This window comes from Petaurus breviceps, unplaced genomic scaffold (genome assembly GCF_028583685.1).
Source record: "Petaurus breviceps papuanus isolate PSGF00001 unplaced genomic scaffold, PetGlider_PUasm1.0 81, whole genome shotgun sequence".
NCBI classification, from domain to species: domain Eukaryota; kingdom Metazoa; phylum Chordata; class Mammalia; order Diprotodontia; family Petauridae; genus Petaurus; species Petaurus breviceps.
In genome coordinates, this window is record NW_027186546.1 from 2308114 (window position 1) to 2324053 (window position 15940).

The 15940-nt window shown below is 35.1% G+C and overlaps 1 protein-coding gene and 1 long non-coding RNA gene across 2 annotated transcripts in view; one reads left to right on the forward strand and one right to left on the reverse strand.

The window, feature by feature from the left end:
* The window catches only part of LOC138176105 (transcription factor SOX-5), a 503378-nt gene that overhangs the window by 273631 nt on the left and 213807 nt on the right, over nucleotides 1–15940 (reverse strand). The gene's annotated exons all lie outside the window — the stretch shown is intronic.
* The window catches only part of LOC138176108 (uncharacterized), a 73621-nt gene continuing 65389 nt past the window's right edge, over nucleotides 7709–15940 (forward strand). The window contains exons 1-2 of the long non-coding RNA XR_011172164.1: nucleotides 7709–8108; nucleotides 11129–11171. This is a non-coding gene — a long non-coding RNA (uncharacterized lncRNA). The remainder of the gene's footprint in view (nucleotides 8109–11128; nucleotides 11172–15940) is intronic.

A 15940-nucleotide genomic window follows, 5' to 3' on the forward strand; every position in this document is an offset into this window, starting at 1 on the left:
AACCCTGTTTGACTCAGTTTTCTGATCTGTTAAATGAGTTGGAGTAGGAAATAGCAAGGCACTCCAGTATTTTCCCTGAGAGAATCACAAACGGGGTCACAAAGAATAAGACACAACTGAAAATAAGTGAAGAATAACAACAAAAGGGAAAGTTTATTGTACTTTTGGGTCAGGAGTCCTGTGTTCAAATTCAGTCTTTTTTGTTTATTAATTGTGTAGACAAGTCACTTTACTTTTATAAAGTTCAGCTGGCTCATCTCTAAAAGATAGACAATAATTACACTATCTATTTTCTAGAATTGTCATGGGGAATACACTTCAGAAATCTTAAATCACTTTATAAATGGGAGTTTATTTTTTAATCATTAGGGTATGTTCACTGCTTTTCAAAATCAATGACACAAACAGCTTCTAGGAATTTCAAGTCAAATGAAAGGTTTTGCTTTGTTTTCACAATGTAAGAATAAGGATCTCTATATCATTGCTCTGGTGCTAGGATGAATAGAGGTTAAGGCTACAACTCCTACTAACATTCAATCATGAGAATGCCTACAACAAAGACTAGCTGAGTCAATTTAAGATGATACAAGCCTATGAAAAGGTATTATAAGTTTTATTTAAATTTGGGTTCATAAATTTTGTCTCTGTTTTTTCAAAGATTTAAGGTAAAATTCTTAAAGAAAAACATGAAGAATCATTCCTATTAGAAACCTGAATAACCAAAAGCAAAGAACAGCAGAAAACACATTCTGATAAGACTTAGCCTAATCTCCAGACCCTGAACTAGGAGTAAACAGACAACTTTCTAATTTCCATCTCAGACATATTTGGCATATGCTATGATTACAAATGGATAGTTATGAATTTTAGGCACAACTGTTAAAAACATAAAAACAAATATTTTAAGGTACTTATCTTTTTTGTGTGATTAGAGCTGACCAAGTCCACTGATGGATAATAATTTCAACTCATACTTATATAGCACTTCAAGGATTGTAAGGGAGTTTTTTATACATTGTATCATACAATCCTTACAACTTGACCACACTGAGAGTAGGTGTTAATATTATTTCCATTTTATGGATGAGGAAACTGGATCTCAGAAAGGTTAAGGGACTTGTCTGGTTCACATGGCTAGAAGGTGTCTGAAGTAGGTTTTGAGTTCCTGGTTCCAAATCCAGCACGCCATTTACTACATCAGGTTGACGCTAGACAGGCACACAGGTATTCCAGCAAATAGGAAAACATTGAGAGGCGACTCATTAAACATGTAAAATTGAAGAATGTTCTAAGAATCTGCTTCTCGGTGCTGCCAGGGTAGCTCTGCAGTCATGTTAATTCTATAAATCAATTCTTTGTGGACCAGATTTAGGAGGTTTCAATTACACCATTTAGACTGAGGGTTCTTAACCTTTTTTGTTGTATGTCATGGATCCATTTTATAGTCTGGGTGATCTTTCTGAATATAATGTTTTTAAGTGCACAAATAAAATACATATGATTGCAAGGGAAAATAATTATGATGAAATACAGTTATCAAAACAGCTTTTTAAACTTCTCAGTTGCTAGGTTATGAACTCATGACTTAGATGAAAGATCTGGGGGAGATCACTGGAAGTATATAAAACTCCCAGCTTTTCACTCTCACCCATATATAACTTAAGTAATATGAAAGGACACATTTAATAATGCTAATTTTTTTTAAGCAATTGGGGTTAAGTAACTTGCTCAAGGTTACACGGCCAGGTGTTTCTGGGTGGGTGCTAAGTGTCTGAGCCTGGATTCGATCCCAGGTCATCCTGACTCTGGGGCCAGTGCGCTTACTCACTGTGCTACCTGGCTGCCCCAATACTAAAATTTTTAAAAGAAATTTTGTCTCCTCTCCGAGAATCAGCCCAAGTATGGAGAGGCTCATCGCCATTATCAGTCACTAGCAATTTGGCCATAGAAACAAATAAACCAAGATAACTACAAAATGACTCCCAATAATTTACAATCTTCTTCTATTTCTTTAGAGATGGTTAACAGAGTAGTCGAATAGTGGGCAGAGCAACTAAGAAAAACACAGCTTTCAGATCATCTATAAATAATTTAAATGTCCATACTGTAAGTGTGAGATTTGTATCCAAGGACAAGTTGACATCCTATGAATCATGTCAAGATTGACATTTTTCATATAAATGGAAGCAGAAGACAGAAGCTGCAGTTAAATAGTTTATAGGTTTTCCTTTGAGAGACATACAAAGGAATTTGTAGAGCTGATTTCACTATGTACTTAAAAAGAAGAATCTATCTGTGTATCATCTATCTATCTATCTATCTATCTGTCTGTCTGTCTGTCTGTCTGTCTGTGTGTCTGTCTATCTATAGATACTTGATCATCTTGCTTCGTAGTTGCCATGACAGACATAAGCAAAAAATGCCATTTTGATGATAACCAATGATTATGGACCACCATCTGTGTTAGAGGATGAAAATGCCATGAAATTCTATAATGAACCTGTTAAGATCTTCTAAACCAAGTCAACATATATAAGGATATTTCAGTACAAATGTGAAAATTAATAGTATTGAAAGGTGGTTTAGGACAAAGTAATAAAATACTCTAAATTGTTTTCAATAAATGTTTTGGTAAGTCTCATGGCTACATGAAAACCTTTCCCAAGAAGACAGAAGGTGCTAGAGAATTGTGAGCAAAATATATTTAAAATTACCTTGACCACATGTTGGACAGGAAATGACTGATTACTATTTGAAGAGTCCTTTTTGAATCATCTATCTGTACTCAGCCAATAACTGACTTATCTGAACAAGGGTAAAATCAAGAACATAGTTCAAGAAAAAAATGAATTAAATTATGCAGCTCTTCCTTGGAATATGTTTAAAAAAGAAAATGCATTGACTCTGAATATAAAGAGACATGACAGTCAAAATAACTTTAGTTTAGAATTTGTTATTAACAATGAATGATTATTAATAACAGCTAGCATTTATATAGTACTTTAAGGTTTGCAAAGAACTTTGCATATATCATCTCATTTGATCCTACAACAATCCTGTTAAGTAGGTACTATTATTAGTCCCCATTTTACAAATGAGGAAACTGAGACTGAGAGGGGTTAAAAAACTTGACCAAGTCACACAACTAGTAAGTGTCTGAGGCAAGGTTTAACTTTAGGTCTTCCTGGCTCCAAATCCAGTATTCTATCCACTTCACTATTTAGCTGCTTCATTAGCAGAACATACTAGGAAGTATATCATTATTTGCTGAGTTAAAATAAAGGAGAAATGACAAAACAGTATCAATAGAACAAAAATATATACTTATAAGTTTCTCATCCAATAAATTTCTTTCTATGGAAACAATGTAAGATTACTTGATAGATACAACCACAGTATAAATTTATTCAGTAATTCTCTGAGGACTAATGTAAAACAAGGAAGCTCCAATAAATTATAAATTTATTGAGGGCAAGAACTATTTTATATAGTCTTTGTATTCTAAATACCTAACAAAACACCTCACATCTCACAGACATTTAATGTGAATTTATCAAATTGAATTCAGTAACCAGTACAGAACCCAAATTGAAGAGGAATTTGAAAGGGGTAGTTAGTTCTTTTATACTTTTTTTTGTAGATGACATTGTACTAACTAGATCAAGGCCTAATATCCTACCACAACTCCTCAGGCATAGAGATAATTACTCAAAAATTTTTGGCACGATAATCGACATGGAAAAAAAATACAAGTAGATAACACATGATTAATGTCCAGACCTTGATATGCAGTTGAATGGACACTGTAACCAGTCATTCCATCAGATTGTGTGTGTGCACATGCACACACATGTGTGTGTACGTGTTTAAAATCAGTCATAGAATCAGAATCATAGAATCATGTAATTTCTGGTTGAGAGACCTTTGCAGCCAAAAGAATCGCCATTATATTGTACCTTCAGTCTCTGTTGAAGATTGCCAATGAGGAGAAACCTCTAACTTCCTAAAGGCGTCCATTGCTCTTTTGGGTTGCTCTGATTATTAAAAAGGTTTTCCTTATATCAAGATTGAATTTGCCTCTCTGAAATTTCCTCAGTTCTCTAGTTTATCATTCCTTTTAGCTCTGACTTTCTTATTCAAACAAACAAAAAAGTCATAGATCTAGAGCTTAAAGGGACTGAAAGGGCCATCTAAGTTAGTCTATTTTATAGATGAAGAAACTGAGACCCAAGTAGATTAAATGAATTTTCCAAGGTCACTCAGGTAAGTATAACAGGCAGGATTAGGATCCTGGTTCTTTATCTGCAGGCAATGCAATTTCCCCTGTATCATGTATGCTATCTCCCTGTAAATCTAACCTCTTCTTCACTATTGGACCTTCAAATGTTTCAAGACTACTATCAGGTTCCTCTCCCCATCCCTAGTCTTTTCTTCTCAGATTGAAATATCCAGTGTTTCTTTGCTTGCCTGTAGCACTTTCCATTATCTGTAATTTAGAAAACTCCCTCCACCCCCACCTAAATCCGTAATTGTATTAGAAATTCCAACATGGAAACTCCTTTCTATGATGAAGGGTAGGTACTCATCTATAACTTAGAAAGTTGTCTGGGGAACTGATAGGTTACATGATTGATCTAGTCTGTCATTTATATAGTATATGGTATATGTTATTTACATAGTACATGGTATATATTAGAGGTGGGACTTCAACACGGGTCTTTGGGGACTCTAAGACATGTCTAACCACATGTTGTCTTTCACATGTAATGCAATCATATGCAACCCCTTTCCCCCATGTCCAGGGGACATCTTTACCAACTGGCTTCCCTGGCTTCCTTCCAGTCTTAGCTAAAAACTCATCTTCTACAAGAACTATTTGCCACACTCTCATATTTCTAGTGTCTTCCCTCTGAGATTACCTACAGTTTATCCTATACATATCTTTTTAAAAAATACATTGGAATTTTTTTTTTTTACATTTTATCTCCATTAAACTTTAAATACTTTGAGAGCAGGTACTCTTTTTGCCATTCGTTTTGGTTGTTGCTGTTGTTTGCACTCCAAGTGCTCAGTCAAGTATCCTGCACATAGTAACCACTTAATAAATTCTTATGGACCTGCTCACTGAATAAATGACTGACTACAAAGAGGCAATGCAGTGGACTAAAAAATGAATAGGAAGAGAATTACCAGAATTTTATTTGGGAAACTTCATAGCATTTTCAATGATCCCTGGCCTGTGTTCAATCTCTCTCTCTCTCTCTCTCTCTCTCTCTCTCTCTCTCTCTCTGTCTGTCTTTTTCTCTCACACCCACACCCACACTGACAACCACCCCTTTAAAACAACAATAGTCTTAGTCTGATGTTTTATTTGTAAACCAAGGAAGACCACAAGCTCCAAAGGATTAAAAAGTAAACTAGTAGGAAATGGAGAGGTGCATGGTGAGAATAAAAAGGGTAAAAGCTACAGTGTATAACCAGTAATGAAATGTGCACAAATTTCACAAACAATATAATCCGAGAAATGTCTGATTGTAAAAGGAGATGCTCTATTTATATAATGAAAGCAAAGAATAGCAAATAGTTTGAATACTGCAATAGTACCCATAGGTCACTAAAAAGCCTAGAATTCCTCAAGTGCATTGTAAAGGCACTCTTTGGAAAATCTGAGAAAGACATGAACAAATATCATGTATGTTAAGAAGGCATAGGAGGGTAGTAATCTGTACAACTAGAGAGGGTACCTATATCAATGGGATCAAGAATCCACTGAAGTATTAACACATAATAGAATTCAAAAAGATAAAGCAATGAGGTAGCTTTTAGTGTCTTCTTTTGGAATTGATCCTACCATATTTTATAGTTACTTACTAGTTACCATATCCACATCGGCAGACAGAACTATTCACCAATCAATCAATCAACCATTCATCAAAGAAGCATTGATTATCTAAAAGGTACCAAGAACTGTGCTAGGCACTGGGGAGTAAGAAGACAAAAATAAAACAGCTGCAATAATCAAGGGATTTTCATTGTAGTGGGGAAGACAACATGGACAAATAGAGGACCACACAAAATAAACACAAATAAAATGTATGTAAAGTAAATCCTCGATAATTTATTGGGAAGGAATGAACATGAGGAAAGACTTGATGCAGTTTGTATTTGAACTGAGCTTTGAAAGAAACTAGGGACTCTAAATGCAGAAGTGAATAGGACAGAACAAACAAAAACCACATCTATTTTCATAAAGACTACCAGTATTCCAGAGTTTAAGAAGGCATCAATAATATGAACAGAATGCAAATTTAATTGAATGCAAGTTTCTTGAGGGTAGAGACTGCTTTGTTTTTGTTTTAAATTTTGAAAAAAATTAAATTGCCCCTCAGCAGAAGCAGGGCAGGAATAAGGGATAGTCAGTGGTGTGGTCAGAAAGGCTAGAAGTCTTACCTTTGACATATACTACCTCTGTGACCCTCATAAATTGCATAACATCCCATTGGCACGGGCAACACTGGAAGATTAAGTTATAGTTGAGTTGTTGATCTGTATAAATTGAAGGAGTTTCTATGCTGAAATTTCCCTATAGATACAGTACCTCCCATAGTGTACAAGAGAATTAGCACTTAATAAATGCTGATTGTTCAATAAAAGAACATTTAAAAGTTAAAAAGCAAGTCAATCAACCACAATATAGTGTCACAGAATTACTATTTTACGTTGTCTCACTAAACAAACTGTCAGTGTATAGGAGCAATGAAGATGGAAAGTAGAACACAGATGACAAATGCTTAGGATTCTGACTCCATGATGTAAAAACCTATTCTTTATGAGAAATTCTCTGTTCTTCTGCTAAGGGCCCTGTTTCTTTTGTCACTTTCTAAAAGGAAAAAAAAAAGCTGAAACATTCCACCAGCCTAATGGAGAATTATGAAGAAGCAAATGATTTCATACTATTTACTGGGGTTTTCCAGGAACCACCTTCATCTCCTTATCCAAAGAACATTTTAAAGAAGGATGAATTTTCTCTGCAGTCCTTTCTTTAAATATGCCTAGTTCAGCTGCCAGTCTCCGGTATTTTTTTTTTTTTGCATCACAAAAGGATTTAGGAACCACTTTGTCCTGTTCCTGTAAGACTCTTGATTGAGTTGAGATATAAGTGATGCATAGTGTAGTGAATGATAGAAAAGAAGCCAGAGGGAGACTCTGTTTTTCTTTTACTCTTAAATCAATTACATAAATGCTATGTGTAACATGAAAATTCACTATATTATCCTTTCATGGGAATCTACACCAAAAAACTATATCAAACTATAATGCACTTTGTAGTCAATCGTATAAGATTTTCTCTATTATCTGTTTGTGTATCCATTCATGATTTCATTCTTTTAACTAATATTTGTTGCAAACCTAGTATGTGCAACACACCATGGGAGACACTGTGGGGGGATACAAAACATGAATAAGAAATTCTTTTCCTTCTAAAGCTTACAATTACATCCAAGAAATAATAGGTACCATTGATATGAATAAGAATGTGAAAGTGCAGAAAGGGAGCTACAAACAAAAAGCTATGAGGGTTCAGAAAAAGGAAACATTCTTTCCAGGTGGAGTGGTCAGAGTAGATACCATGAAGGATATTCTATTTAAAACTGGCCTTAAAGGGTGGGTTGGAATTGGGCAGGTGTACCTAGAGCAGGACATTCTGGGCAGTAGAATGAATCTGAAAAGCAGTTTGGTGTATTCTAGATAGTTTATTGAACATGAAGTCATGTGACCTAGGTTTGAGTCCCATTCCAGACGCTTACTATTTTTTTCACATAATTAAAGCAAAGATAATGCTACTTGAAACACCTCCCTCTCAGGATTGCTGTGTGGATAAACTCTCTGCAAACCTTTAAGTGTATCTCTTTAAATTTCTATGAACAGGTGCAAAGTGATATGAATAGAAAAAGGAAAAAAACAATATACACAATGACTACAACAATTAGAATGGAAATAACGACAAAACAACAGAAATTGAATGCAAGATTGAATGTGATGAAATTAGACTAAGCAAGATTGACCCCCAAAGAAGAGGCAAGAACAAACCTTCCTTCTTTGAAGAGGTAAGGGAAAATGGGCATGTGTAGTCCAAGACTTGACTGGTGTCTTGGTTAGTTTTGCTGGATTTTTTTTTCTTCCTCTCTTAAAAAATGTGTACATTACACAAGATGGCTCTCTGGTAGGAGAAGAGAAAAGGGAAATTGTAAGATGTATAGATATATTTGGAAGTGGAGATTGTGTAAAAACAAAATATATCAATATTTTTACCCAATACTATGCTTTGTCTTTTTCCTTACCTCCCCATAACCAATATCCAAATTCCCAATCTTTCCTTTCTTCAACTACCAAAACAATCAAGTCTGACCATATTATTCCATTAATCAAGAAACTTTGGGGATTGTCTAGGATAAAATATAAATTTTGTTTGACCTTTAAAGACCTTCACAATCTGGCTCCAAGCTAATGATTCAGAGATTTCACATTATTCTCCATCACAAGTCTAGTTAACTTGAGTACTTACAGTTCTCCAAACATGTTATTCTATCTCCTACTTCCTTGCCCTTGCAAAGGCTGCTTCCTATGTTTGAAATGTTTTCCACCCCCATATCTGGCCTGTGGAACCAATAGCTCTCTTCAACACTCAGTTCAAAGTCTAACTCCTGCATAAGGCCTTTTCTGATCTCCGTAGGTGTTAAGTAGTATCTTCTGAAACCAGGGGGACAAGTGGTATTTAGTTAATATAAGTTTGGTACCTACTAATCTGTGTTTCCTCCAGTTGCATGTAAGCTCTTTGAGGACAGGAACTACTTTTTTTTTTGCTTTTATTTGGAAGGCAATTGGGATTAAGTAACTTGCCCAAGGTTATATGGCTAGTTTGTGTGTGTGTGTGTGTGTGTGTGTGTGTGTGTGTGTGTGTGTGTGTGTGCGCTCGCGTGTGCATTAAGTGTCTGAGGCCAGAACAGAACTCAGGTCCTCCTGACTCTGGGGCCAGTGCTTTACTCACTGCACCACCTAGCTGCCCCAGGAACTATTTTCTTTTGAATTCGTATCTTCCCAGTCTAGCACAGGCTTTAGAACACAGTAAGCAATTCTTGCTGCATTAAACTGAACTGAACTGTTGCCTACATGTCTTTCTTCTGTATTTAAGTGGTTACATGCAGTGTCTCTTCCAACTTTATCCTCTTAAGCAACTAACCCAAAAGTCAGTTAGTGTGGTGCTGCCCACAAGAGAAATCTAATCTTCCTAATTATTAATATTCTCCCCCTATTCATAGGAAATCACTTATTTTTTAATACTTTATATTTGCTTATGTTGATACATGTTTTGTCCCTCCCTGTTCCTGATAACTCCCCACAGAATATTAAGCTCCTTGTTTCTTGAAGTAAAGGATTTTTGTCTCTGTATCTCCAGTTCTAACCACAATACCTTGCAAAGAACAGTATTTAAATGTTCAATGAATTGAGAAATGTTGGAGGGGATGTGGAAAATTGGGACACCAGTGCATTGTCAGTGGAGTTATGAACCAATTCAACCATTCTGGAGAGCAATTTGGAACTATGCCCAAAGGACTATAAAACTGTATATACTCTTCGATCTCTCAATACCCCATGCAGTAGCTCTATATCCCCAAAAGGGAAAAGGACTGATTTGTGCAAAAATATTTATAGCAGCTCTTTTTGTGCTGGCTAAGAATTGGAAATCAAAGGGAAGCCTATCAATTGAGGAATGACTAAACAAGCTTATAAAATTATGATGGAATATTATTGTTTTATAAGAAATGACAAGCAGGATGATTTCATAAAAAACCTGGAAAGACTTACATGAACTGATGCAAAGTGAAGTAAGGAGAAGCAGGAGAATATTGTACTCAGTAACAGCAATATTGTACAATGAAGAACTGTGAAGGACTTTGCAATTCTCAGCAACACAATGATCTAAGACAATGCCAAAGGACTAATGATGAAGCCTCCAGAGAAAGAATTGATATTACTTGAATACAGACTGAAGCAGGCTATTTTTCACTTTCTCTATTTCCATTCTTTTCTTTTATTCAGGTCTTCTCAGACAAAATGATTAATATGGAAATATTTTACATGATTGCACATATATAACTTATATCTGATTGTTTGCCATTTCAAAGAGGGGTGAGGGGAAGGAGGGGGTATGTATAGAATTTGGAACTGAAAATGTTTAAAAAGGTTTAAATTATTTTAATATATAATTGGGTAATATAAAATAATTTTAAATATTTCATGTCATCAAAAAAGAGATTGTGGGGAAAGAAGAGAATACATGAGAGTGTCTTGAGGTATACTCTCAATTATGGGACATAGATGAAGATACAGCAAAGGAGGCTGTGAAGGAGTGGCCACAAAAGGAGGAGGAGAACCTTTGTTGTCATTCAATCATTTCATTTGTGTTTGAGTCTTTATGACCCCATTTAGGATTTTCTTGGCAAAAATACTGGAGCGGTTTGCCATTTCCTTCTCCAGCTTATTTTTAGACAAGGAAACGGAGGCAAACAGGGCTCAGTGACCTGCTCCGTGTCATACAGCAAGTAAGTATCTGAAGCCAGATTTGAACTCAGGTCTTCCTGAGACTAGGCCCAGTGCTTTATTCACTCTGTCACCTAACCGCCCAGAAGGAGAACCTAAGAAAACCAATATATTGTTAAATCATGAAAATGCAGATAGGATATTATTTCCAGAAGGAGAAATCAGTCAATAGTGTCATGTTCTTCAGAGAAGTCAAGAAAGATGAAGACTAAAAACGGGTGATTAGATTTGTCAATTAAGAAATTTTTAGTAATTTTAGATAATGCAGTTTCAGTTGAGTGATGAGATTAGAAACAAAATTCAAAGAGATTGAGAAATAAGCGAATACAAGACAAGTCAAGGAAGTACTATAGACAGTTCCTTCTTCCTCCCCCCTGGAGTGTGGCTGTAAAAGAGACTCCATATATAGAGTGATAGCAAGAATTTAATAAGTGGGATTGCAACCTATTTTTTTTTAACTCAGTTTCTTGCTGTCTTTTTTTCTTTTCTTTTTTGAATGAACCTGTGATTTCACTGGCATGACAAGGTCCTGATGAGGATTTTTCTCCTACAATGAAGTACATCATATGGTATGTATTATATATATATATATATTAGAAAATAATAGTTTTAGTTACTTGGGTCAATGAGAAGTTAAATGTCACCCTGAAGGTCAAATAATCAGAGGTCTAACTTGTACTCATTCCTCCTGCTGTGAAGATAACTCTTCACTATGCCACACTGTCTCTCTCATTTCCACTTATTAACTGGAAATGATGATTTTTAGATGTGTAACTTCAAAGATGTTCCTAAAATGTTTTCCTTGAAATTACAGAATGTCAAGTAAATTCTTCTATTTAACAAAAATAATATTACCAATAAAATGCATTAAACCTTATAATATGTCTAATATACTTAGAAGTCAAAAGGAGGGCATTAAATAAGTAAATATTTATTGAATTTATTGAATCCCTACTCTGTTCTCATCAGAGTGCTAGGTACCATGGAGAATGTGTGTGTGTATGTGTGTGTATGGAGAAACAGATATAGATAAAAGATAGACAAAGACAGACATAATTACTTTTCGAAGTATTTTAAAATCTAACATGGGAGGGGAAATAAACTGAACTTGTACAAAATAGGGAAATGCACTTAGAAAACCAAAAACACTGTTTCCTTCATTCTAACCTATGTGCATAGTTCAGTTCAAGGGGCTAAACATCTTATGTGAAGTTTTTTTCTGATCTTCATATCTCCCCTTTACCTCTAGCCCCAGTGTTAACTTCTCAAATCACCTTATATTTATCTGTGGAGATTTTAGTAGATTATAATTTCCCTGATGCAAAAGACAATTTCATATTTATATTCATGTCCCCAACACCTAACACAGTGTCATATGTATTAGACATAATTAATAATTGTTGTAACTGTTATTAATTTGGTGCACTGTGTAGTACTAGCTATACTGAAATAAGATATGGAAAAAAAACAGTGATAATGAGTGTATGCTCTGGATCTAAGTCCTCAAGGATAAACAGGAGAGAGTGGCCAAAAAAAAAAGGGATTCTAGTCTATGTATACAGGGTAGAAATGAGTATGGTATGCATCATGAGTAAAAACTTCCTCATTAGGGGTTCATACATGCTGGTGAAGAATAAGAAATTAAGATGATGGCATAACGAACTGATCATGAAATGCTATGAGTTAGCTGGAAGAATTTGAGTTTGACACAAATGGCAATAGAGAGTTACTATCGTTTCAGAGCAAATGTGATTTATTAAATTGATTTTTTTTCTAGGATGGTGATTGGTATAGGCAATGGTGTCAAATTCTAATAGAAATGAGGATAATAAAACCATATATGAGGATCCCTGCAGATCACATATTAACTTAGAAAACCACATGTTAATATTACCTACATTTTGCTGTACTTTTCTATTTTGTTAAATATTTCCCAATCATATTTTAATTTGGTTTCCAGTCCACTCAAATGTGTTATGTGTTGCATGTCACTGCAGGTCACCTTTGACATGTCTAGCTTAGGGAATTACTAGGGAGGGAACTAGTACTACACATGGACAAATGAATTGCAACTTTTGGTCTTAAGGTGTTTTCGAAAATTATGATGTATATGGATAAATGATATGAAGTAGGTATAAGTAAGGAAAAGGAAAATGAAATACTCTGAGATCATATCAGAGAGGAATTACTTCAAACTAGAGATGTCACAAAATGAGGCAGCATTTAAGCTAGTAGATTAGGCCAGTTATAGAAAGTAAAAATAGATTGGAAGGAGAAGGTAGCATAGAGGAAGAGAAAATAGATCCATGTACACAATAAGGAGGATGCAGGCTATGGGAATGGGGATAAATGGCAAACATGAGGAAGGATAATCTTATAGAGGGGATTAATACTTTGGTTAGGGATCAGATTATATTGCTTTGAAATTACCTTACAAATCTAATATTCTTTCCAAGGGCACTAGAAGAATTGTTATAGTATTATTAGGAAGTGGAATTAGTCTCAAAGAAGTTGATGAACCATTCAGTTATTGTTCTTAGATGTGGTTCCAACATTTGATGTTTTACTACTCCATTCATCACTGGAGGTAATAGAGCTTTGTAAGGATTCAGATAACTTCATATACTACAGAGTAAGTCAATCACAAAAGAAGCTGTCTTACCTAAATAATTATCTGATAATTTTTTAAGGTACATCTCTCTTAATTCATTTTCACTCTCCATTTTTTACTCTTCATGTTCTCTCTCTCTCTCTCTCTCTCTCTCTCCCTTTCCCTCTCTCCCTCTCTCTCTCTCCCTCTCTCTATCCTTTCCTCTCTCCCTCCCTCCCACATGTCCCACATGCTATTACCACATGAGATTAATTTTTATCTTTAATCGCTGCTCTGGCCAACTGTCAGAATGTCTCAAAGCTGCCTGCCTTCAAATCTGTGGGTTATGATGCTGCTGTTCCTAACAGATAAAGGTGAAAACAGCATAGAAGGAAAGAAAACACACAGGCCCATAAACACAAGAGCTGATTGTTAAAACATTTGTGTTTGCCTTTACCTGAGAGGAAAAAAAACTAAAACCTGTTTGTGTTTTGCTACTTCTTATCCTCTGTTCAACTCATTCAGCAAGTACTCTAAAATTATGAAAGAAAAAGAAAAAAAAGTTTTGTGGAAAGGAATTTTCATGTACATGACTGGAAATAGATATAAAAGAAACAAAAGTATGGGCTACCCAAAGTACACTGAAAATATTTTTTAATTGTATATATTTTTTCATCCAGTTAATTAGCAGGATAACTTTTTTTTCAAGCAGTGTATGAAATATGTCAAGGTCAGTCAATTCTGGCAATTAGTGTGGGGAAATATAAAGATAAATAGGAAGAATGTGAAGCAGTTGGGAAGAAATAGAAACTTCATTTGTGTCAAAAATGAATACTTTTATGTTTTAACTTACAAATTTTCTACAATCTAGTAATCAGAAAAAAAAATTGAGTAGAACATAAGAGCAACAAGGTAAGAAGGAGTAAAGAGGCTTAATAATCCATAGGATATTGTAGCGGCAAGCACCCCAGCATCCTCAGGGTTTGCTGCCAACACAGGTTCTTGGATCTGCTTTGATAAAGGAAAGCAACTCAAAATGGGTTAACAAGCTTACTTTAATCAGTGAAATATGTATCACTTACCTAGTTCAGGGGAAAAAGATCAGCACCCCGAACTTCAAAGTATACAGGCAGAATTATCAAGACAGAAACAGATCAAGTAGACAGCTTTCCAAACTGTCCAGCCATTACATCCATACCAAATCACCATCTGGGTTTCAACATCTGGGTTTTTCAAAGCTGGGGGGCTCTGGACAATGGCTTCCCAGAATCTATATCAAATCACAGAACAATTCTCAAAGTGAGCCCCAAAACAAAGCTACACATCAGGGCTTATATAGCCTTCTCCTGGCTCAGAGAATGTAACAACCTTATTGACCCACTGGCCAATCAAGAAGTATCTACTGAAAAACAAGCCTCCCACCCTAGGCTCCAGGTGCACTTTAGCCTAGGGGCAGGGAAGATCTTTAAATTTACATTCCCATTACAGATATATAATCAGCATGAACACATTTAGTACAAGAGCACATTTTATAGATCTGTAGTCTCATTAACATGAATGTGCCTCAACCCTCAGTCAACAGTGCAGCTAGATAACTGTTCATGCTTTCTTATTCTATGTCATTATTGTCCATCTCTTCCTGGAAATTTTTTCGCAGGGGGTCCACCCTATGTTCTGGGGGCTTCTCTCAAATTCTATTGACATTATGCAGACAACTGTAGAGTATTGGTTATCCCTTGCCCTTGTCACTTGACTGGGCTATCCTATTAAATAAAACCTTTAGCCTATCTTTAGTTATCAAATATATAATAGAATGTAAATTGAAATCCTAGATATATTGAGTTGAAAAAGGCCATTTTTTCCAAATGTTTTGAAGGATTTTTAAAGGCAAAAATGTGTTTAGTGTCTTTTTTTTCCAGTGGGAGAAACAGAAATGTGATTTCATTCATATAGGAAGCTGACAAGGGGATTCCCTCTCTTAACACATATGGCATCTTCTCTGAAACTTATTTGAAAGTTGCCTAGGGCACTGAGAAGTTAAGTGACTTGTAAAGAATCACATAGTATGTGTATATATTTATGCATGTGTACATATACATGTGGTATGTGTATAACTACAAATACATGCATACATATACGTCTATGTATATATAGACATGGAACTCCAAAGCCATGTTTTTATTCATGAGGCTTTGCTGCTTCTCAATGTCCCATTTTCCCCAACCTGTGCTAAATTTTAAAATATTTTAAGCTCTCAAATAAAACACACTTAAGTAGAATCTTTAAGATCAATATTTTGGTAGAAGATTAACATTTTGATGGGAATTCATGCACCTACAAAGATTGTTGAATCAGGTTTTATTGACCATGTTAAAAGTTGATCATAAGCTATCAAACAAATCAGGGAATAGCTGATCCAATCATGGCCATTAAGATAATAAGAATAAGTAGAATGAACCATGGTCCAATTATTTTAATCATCTTAAGCTGATTGAATCACACATTCAGCAGCACAGTAATTACCTCTGGAATTGTCAAATTACTGTACAGACTTTACCCAATACTGATGTGAAATAAAAGATTTTAAATATTATAATGAGGTTGCAAGGAATGATTTTCACATTTTTGTCACTACTGATGTTATTTTAGAAAGAAAAAAAAATATTTGGGATTTACATAAAACAAGCAACACAATTACCAGTATGAAACCTGATTCAATTAGTTATACTCATAGTAGTATTTTATATG